Genomic DNA, 8,570 nt, shown 5'->3' with positions numbered 1-8,570 from the left:
GGGGAAGAGTGTGAATCACATGGAAAGAAAGGTTCAGGACATTGTCCTGGTGCTACTTGTGTGTGAACTGAGATTTTAGGGTGGACATCTAGAAACCCTGGTGAGGTTTGTATCATTCATGAACTAAAGGAAATCTGAAGAAGTGTGAAGCTGTTCCTACATTGGGTGCAGGATCAGCACCCGACAAATGTCTACTGAACAAATGGGAGAGAAAGCTGGAGAGTAAGTGGAGTCAATAGGAGCATTAATTCGGGACTGAGTGCCTTGCCTCTGAGCAAGACCCTAGCTGAACCCCTGACAATAAAGGTGGTTTTATTTATTTGTTTGCTTAACAAACATATGGCATTTAATATGTGTCAGGCATTGTTCTCAGTGCCTTCCCTAAATAAGCTCATTTAATATTCACTATAACCCGGGGAGGTGGTGTTATTATTATCCCCATCCTACAGATTAACAAAGCTAAGCACAGATAAGTTAAGAACCTTGTCTGTGGTCACATAACTGAGAAAGTAGCAGAGCCAGGCTTGGACCTCAGGCCTTCAGGCTCTGGGAAGCCATGTTGCTACTCTATGCAGTTCCTTCCACCTGTAGCAATCAGCTCAGAGGGTGTCCAGAGTCCAACCCCTGCCCTCCTCCTCTGTTTTGAGTCGAGGGGCTCTGTTTAGCAGCCTCACCATCAAGTCCCCCCAATACTACTATAAATCCTCTCTGGGTGTGGGCCCAAATTGTCAAGTATCTTCAAGTCTATGTCAACTTTTCTCTCCAGGTCCTCCCAGAAAACTCCCTAGTCAGCTCTTCTCCAGGGCCTCAAGCACGAATGGCAAATAGATCTGTCCTTGTGCCAAGAGTGGCTGATCAGTAGTGGCTACCTACAATACTCAGTGGGAAAGTACTTGGGTCACATCTGGATTCACCAGGAGAGATAGCTTGGTCCCAGATGTTCCCATGGGGGTAGGACATGGATCTTCTGTCACTGGTCTAGCATCTCACTCAACCCCATGGCTAAGGCCCCTAGTCTTTTGCATTCTTGACCAACTGGACTGAGCACCTTCCTCTAGTCACCTGCAGGTTGGATGTCAGGCAGGACTCTTCTAGTTGCAAGTAACAGAAACCCAGCTCTATATGAACAAACACAAAAGAAGAAAGAACTGGTTCAAAGCACCGAACCATTCCAAGGAAGGTTTCTCACCCTCTCTCTGTTTTCTTCTGTAGTAACTCATCCTCATGTAGGTTCTCCTGCTCAAGATAGAGAGAAAGAAAAAAAAATAGTGATCAATGTCCCCACATTTGTTCAGCAAAAGTTGAGTTGGGTCACATGGCTACCCTTAAGCCAATCACTGTCCAGGAAATGGTCCAGCAGGCCATGCCTGGGTCACATGACTTCCCTTGAAATGGGATGGGGTTGGGATTGGAGGTCAATTCTGTTAACATTCTATGAATCTCAAGTGGAAGAGCATTGGTTCCCCAAAAGAAATGTGGGGTGATTTCTCCCAAAGAAGTGGGAATGGATACTAGGCTAGCAGACATCAGTTATCCACCATGACTCCCAAGTATTTGCTCTCATTCAATGGATATCTTTAGTTCTTAGATCTCCTTCCTATTTTGGCCTAGTCTCTGGTGTGTCCTGTCTCTGGTAGAACTGTTTTAAAGGCCAACGTAATCCTGTATGGGAAGGAAAAAGTTGCCTGTGTTTCCAAAGGGGACAAGATCCTGGTCATCTGTGTGCCTTTCCTCCCTTCTTCTGTGGGGACATCAAGTAGCTATTCTAGAGCTGCCTTCTTCCCAGCACTCCCCAAGGGAAGAGAGGCCAAAGATCAGAGTCCATGCCACTGGAATCAAATGCCCTACATGAGGGGAAAGAACATGGGGGAAGGGAAGTCCCAGAACTGGTCTTGTGGCCACCACACCTATGTCCACTTCTTTACCATCACTGCCCCCTGACTCTCCTGCCACACTCCAGTGGGGCAAGAAGGTGAAGGAATGAGATAGTAGAAGAAGGCCCTGTTATGGCAGGTCTTGAACACCTGGAGAAGGAATTTAGGCTGGTGCAGAAGAGTCAAGAAGCCTTTTGGGGCTCCCGAGGATGGATGCGATGAAATAGTACTTAAGCAGGTCTTTCTGGGAGCAGTGTTTACGGGATGGATTAGAGCAGGGAGTCCCACAGTCTCTGCAAACGAGTCAATCCTGGCTTCTGTTCTCTGAATTTTTTTCCCCATAGACCTCTGCTGAGAAGATGGGTTCTCTGTTGGCTTTGTAGGTCACTCACATCAGAAAGGAGTTCCGTTCCTTATGATTTTTTTTTAATTATGGAAAAATTTCAGATATAATCAGAAGTGCAGAGACTAGTCTGATCACCGCCCCCCTACTGTGCCCATTCCTGGGCTTCAGCAATTATTAACTCTGGGCTACTTTTGTTTCATGTGTAGCCCCACCCATCCCCCCTCCACCCCGGATTACTTTGAAGCCAATCCAAACATCATATATCTTTAAGATGCTCAGATTGCAAGTGCCCCAGAAGATCTGGAGATTCCATTCTTCTGGAGAAGCAAGGAATCTGGTCTGTTATTACTACGTCATTTAGCAAAGAGGGCTTTGCCCTCCCTCCTCCGAGAAAGTGGCCCAACTCTTTTCTCTTGATACTATGCATCTTTATGGGAGGGAAATTGCACTCCAGTTATGCTTGTCGTCCTCTGGACATACTTCGCTGGGGAGATTGCAGTGTAGTGTCCCTGGGCCACCCCCATTGATTGCCCTCATCCCGCCGTCTTGCCCACTCCCAGCTCTGCCCACTTTCTGGCTCAAGAGCCGTGTTTTCTGGCATGCTCTCCGCTCCTTCCTTCCTTGGGATTCCAAGATGCACAGATGGTCCGGGGAGCCACGATAGCCTGAGAAACCTATTTCCTATTTCATAATCCCAACACAGAGCCATCTTGTTCCCATGCTCCGTACCAGCCTACAAGCTGCCTCAGATGCTAGAATCAAAGAGAGATTGGCCTTCAAACATGAACATGGGCTGACCTTGGGCTTTCAAATTCTATGCTATCCCTGCCCCAGCCATACTCCTGGCATAACTAATACATGCAAAAGAAATTTGGGAGGGGGAGGGAAAAAAAACCCACAAAATTATTATTATTACTTAAAGAGCTAGAGAAAGATAGCGAGGTCCTTCTGAAGTTACAACACCATCTTTAGCAGCTGCAGGGTACATTAAAGCAAGGGGCCGGGGGAGGGAAGATAGGGCATATTTCAAAGCTGACTGCTGCAGTTACAAAAAGCAAGGGGGGTGTTGTACGGAATACGCCAAGTGTTTGAAGTGGACAAGATTTCTAGCATGTTGCCTTGATTCCTGCACATACTTAATAACAGATGTTTGGTCTCTCTAGGCAGATAATTGTCCTGCTGTAAGGTTGACTTGACCTGCCTGAGCCGTCCAGTTCTGAGCGCCGCAGCAGTAACAAACGATCCCAGCTTCTCTCTGTTTTACTAGGGGAATGCTCAGCCACGCTTCCTTTTAAGCACATAATTACTCGGTGGCCACCGAAGCCCATACATCCCGCTCTCCTAATGGCCACAGAGCCATTCGGCCGTAATTTATGGGGACAGGGTTCAAAGTTTTAATAATATTTGGATAATATCATGGCCCACACGTCGGTGGCGTCATGATGAATAGAAGGGGAGCGGGCTTATTTCGATTCCACGCATGACAGTGCGAGCGTTAACGACTGGGTGCCCGCCGTGGCCTTTATGGAAACTGCCATGAGGCCATCAGCTCATGAATTATAGATCTGAGCATGAAGGATTATAAACAGCAGTGGGGATCACACAGGGATGCTTGTTCATGAGGAACTGTCCTGTTTGTGCCCCTTCCTTATGCAGATAAATGAATTGCAGGGAATACCAAAACGGCGTAAATAAACCCTTAGTGGCTAACATATTAGCACATCAACATAAAAAACCTAGTGCCGGGGCCTGCTCAGGGATATTTATGTTTATACTCTCTGCTCAAGTGGCTTCCTGGTTTTTTGGCTTCTTCCTGCTCACCTCATAATTCCCACATCCTAACGGCACCTCTGGGCTTGTTTCTTGGACGCTCTGCTGAGCCTGGGGGCGTCTGCACACCAGTTGGCTCAGAGAATCCCTTTCGGGCAGGCTGATGGGTAAAGAATGCCGGTCCAAGATCAGACAGACTGAGGATCACCTTGGTGAACTCATGAAGTACCCTCGAAACAGGAGCCACATTTAGGCAAATGCTGATGGATTAAGAGCAGGCATCTCTGTCCCAAAGAGCAGAGAGAAGAGACACGGTCTCGTCCATAAGGCAGGGAGGGAGGAGCCTTAAAGATGAGCGAGTTCAGCTCACTCCGTTGCCAAAGAGCAGGTGGCCAAAGCGAGTCTCAGAGAGAAGGAACTCCCCTCTAAACGGTACAACTTTGTTGCCAAGCCAAGATTCCTGACTCCCAAGGGTTGCCCCAGTCTGCCTTATCTGGCCCCGAGCGTTTTCTCTCCCCAAAATGTAAACATGCAACACCAGTCCCAAATGATAGTGTTAAGACTGAAACAACGTTTGCCAACTTCCTCCTGCTAATCTAGACTGACTCACCCTGAACTCTTGACAAGAATCGCATGCCCTGAGCAATCGTTGAATTTACACACTCGATATCCATTTAATCTGAAGGATTTATTTAGAAAGAATAGCAATTATAGCTGCACCTCAGAATAACTGGGAAACAGCACATTTAAATCTCTTTAAATAGCTTACTGGAGTTCTAAAGAGCTCTCCTGCACCCAGGTTCTGAGCTCTTGCGGACCAGGGGCAGTCCGGAGTAGGGTTCAAGCATCACAGTTTCCTTCTCCTCCATGAGGAGCTGTGCACAATGCTTTCTGCTGGCCGGCCACCTGAAGACGAGTCATCTTCTTGTTTATTTTTCCAGGGAAGAGGAGGTAGCCGAAAGACAGCAACACTGATCGAACCTCAACATTTTCTGAAACGATCGCACAAAAATTCACGTTCAGGTGGTTCCAATTTTATGATTTGGTGAACACGGATCTAGAGCCCTTACAGCTACCCCTACAAGCAAGACACAGAGAAGCTCATCACCTCCCAATCTCCCTTCGACTAGTCTTTTAAAAAGTCAAACCCTCTCTCCCCTAACCCCTCACCCCCCGCCAACCACTGATCTGGTCTTCATCATTATATTTCTTTTAGGAATGTCATTTAAATGGAATGATACAGTAAGTAACCTTTGGAAACTGGCTTCTTTCACATTATTCCTTTGAGATCCATCCAAGTAGTTGCCTGAATGTACAGTTGCTTTTTTTTTTTTTCCCTGAGTCGTATTTGATTGCAAAGCCTCTACTTAGAGTCAGGCGTGTACCAGGAACATTATGGGATGAGAATAACAGCTAATGGCTAGGAAGCTCTAGCATCATGTTCGTTTTGCAGATGGGGAGACATGCAATGGAGAGGTTACCTAGCTTGCACACAACCGGTAAGTTCAAAAAGCACCTGTAAGATGAGAGCGGGGTCCAGCCTTGTGTTTCATAATGAGAAAAAGTCATCATAAATGTCTCTGGCAAGGAGATGAGAAATTTAAAAAAAATTTTTTTTATAAAGAGATAAGAAATTTTAATTCCCCAGGAAGTGTAAATGGCAAATAACATTCCCTTCCAGAAGCAGGTGGTGCTGGGGATTGGGGACAATCAACAGGACCAGTATAAAACAAGGAAAGGGGACTAGGAGTCCCCTAAAATGATACATCTCTAAGGACCATATAGAGTATATACTCACTCACATACACACCCTAGGAGAAAATGGCGCTTTACCCAAATGCAGTAGTTAATAACTAGGAAACATCCTAGCCTCTTGCCATCCTGCCTAGTCTCAGGGATTGGGAAGGGGACCAGGTCTGAGAATTTGGGATTAATTACCACGAATCTTGGGGCTGCTGATCTCAGGCTTCCAGAAGTGTAGTCACCCACCATCTTGTCCAGCAGCCTTCAAAGACTGAGATGCCGCTTCTTTATTTGGAAACATAACAGCTTATAAGCATACATAGATGTGGATTCCAGGGCTCATCTCACCCCGGTAACGTACAGTATGGGGAAACTGAGGCCCAGATACAGAATGGAATTGCCAAAAGGCTCACAACATGTCAGTAGCCTATCCAGGACCATGGGCTTCTCCCTGCAGCAACTCATTCACTCATGCACCCATTCAACAGCTACCAGACTGACCATGTGCCAAGCTCTTCTCTAGATACTGGAGACAAATGATGAATAACATACAGTACGTGCCCTCATGGGGTTATAGTTTGGCAGGAAAAAAGGACATGAAACAAATGATCACATACAAATAGATCACCTAAAGCAGTAATAAAGACTATAACGTTGTCTTCAGACTTGCAGGCAGCATGTTTCACCGTAAACTCGCTGTTTCCATCTCCTAAAGGCATGAGGGTGAAGTTTCTTATAGCAGCAGAAGCCTCCATGGGCCCTCTAAATAAGGTCATGCAAAAATACAGTTACAGAGTCCTGTAGCTTTTTATTATGGATGTTGAATGCTGCCTTCCAAGCATCAGTCACAACCTGTCGTGGGGCACAGCTGAGTCTATGGGTGTCTGCAGTGGAAAGCACCAACCACCTCGACAGAACTCTAATATCATCTGGAAGAGGGCCAGGCAGGGTGAGATTTAAGGATAAGTTTCCAAAATGGTGGCAGGGGGAGTTAGTTAGGATTTGGTAACCACCATGTTGTAATAGTTTAGGGCTGATGGAAACAGCAGGGGGATTTTTAGGGGAGGGTTTCAAAGAGTCTTAGGGTATAAAATGTTGTTGGATGCTTTCTCTCGAAACATTTATGGGATAGTCCCATAATGAACAATAAAGTTAATTGACTGGGCAAAAGTAGTCATAGAATAGTAACATTATGCTAATGAAGACAGCAGACGAGGAAAGCCATATTAACTATCGATACAAAACTATGTGAGATAGATGACTCTGGTTCAGCCCAAAGAGGTAATAGTAATATTTTTAATATTAATATTAATATTAATATCCCCCCTCCATGCCAATCAGTGAGTGTTAGGAAAATGTAAGGAGACTTATTTTATAGATATTGAAGTCTGAAGTGGAGCGGGGCAAAGAAACTCATCTTGAAGCCTCTAGTTCAAAGCAGGAGAACCAGGGATTCAAATATAGGTCTGACTCTGTGTTCCACTGCCCCCAGCTAAAGAAATAGAAGATGAAAATTACCCATCATCCCATCACCAACAACCAAGTGGGACCTTTTGGTAATTACCATTTGAGTCTTCTTTCCTGTGTATAGGTGAAGGTACATAATTTTTTTTTAAAGGTTTTATTTATTTATTTGACAAAGAGCGATCACAAGCAGGCAGTGAGGCAGGCAGAGAGAGGAGGAAACAGGCTCCCTGCTGAGCAGAGAGCCCGATGCAGGGCTTGATCCCTGGACCCTGAGACCATGACTTGAGCCGAAGGCAGAGACTTTAACCTACTGAGCCACCCAGGTGCCCCGAAGGTACATAATTTTAGTAACATTTCAATTATTTCTACTCAATTTTCTCTAGCTCTTTGTTCAAGTCATGTTTTTCTTTCTTGCTGGTCCAAATCCACTGCTACTTTTTCTGGGAGGACACTGCCAAGTTTTGGAAACCACTTTGCCTCTTCCATGGTTAGCCATGCCATTCAAATGGGGTTCACCACCTTGCCCTACTCTCCGCCTGTTTCAGGGTGTCCCTGTTACCCAGAACTGGTCAGTTGACTTGAACTTGAGTTAAAGTGATTAATTCTGGGAGTCATGTTATGCAAGCCAGGCCCATAAGAAAAGTTTTCTGAGACTACTGGGGGAGAAAATGCCCACTTTTCTCCAACATTTCTAGGTATAAAGATTCAATAAGCTTAAAGTTCCAAGTGACCATCTTTGGCATCAACTGGGGAAAGTCTGTTTGAAAATGAAGCCCACAAAGAAGAAAGTAGGACCAACATACTGTATTCTGATAAGGTGCCTGAGCCCCTAGATCCAGCTATGCCTGAAATTTTTTGAACTCCTTTGAACTAAGCAGGTATAGAAGCCAATAAATTCCTTATATGGTATAAGTTAGTGTAAGTCAGATGCTAGTTCACAAACCTAAAATCCATAGGCTTTTTCCAATGGTTTTAAGTCCTTGGATCTCATACCTAAGTCTGGAATTTAAGAGAAAGCACTGGAATCCTTAGTAACTCACAGTTCTTTCATGACCACCCCTCACCTCCTTTGGCAGCAGTTTATTCTGTTCAAACCTTTGAATTTTGTGTAAGCTGCTCATTCTGCCCTGAATGTTCTTTCACCCAAATTCAACTGGAGAATTTTACCTCAGACGGAAAAGCTCAGATGAAGGGTGTTGTCTGTAAAGGCTACTTGCTGCCCAGCCCCACCATCTGAACCATCATCATCACTAGCAGCAGTAGCAGCAACAGCATCATTGCCATCACCACTACCTACAACACCTTCATCATCACCTCCACTACCACCTTCACCACCATCATGTCCACCATCACTTCTACCACCTCCATGA

This window comes from Mustela putorius, unplaced genomic scaffold (assembly GCF_011764305.1).
Source record: "Mustela putorius furo isolate JIRA1106 unplaced genomic scaffold, ASM1176430v1.1 tig00000174_pilon_pilon_pilon, whole genome shotgun sequence".
Taxonomy (NCBI): Eukaryota; Metazoa; Chordata; class Mammalia; order Carnivora; family Mustelidae; genus Mustela; species Mustela putorius.
Note: the sequence above shows the minus strand (reverse complement) of the source record.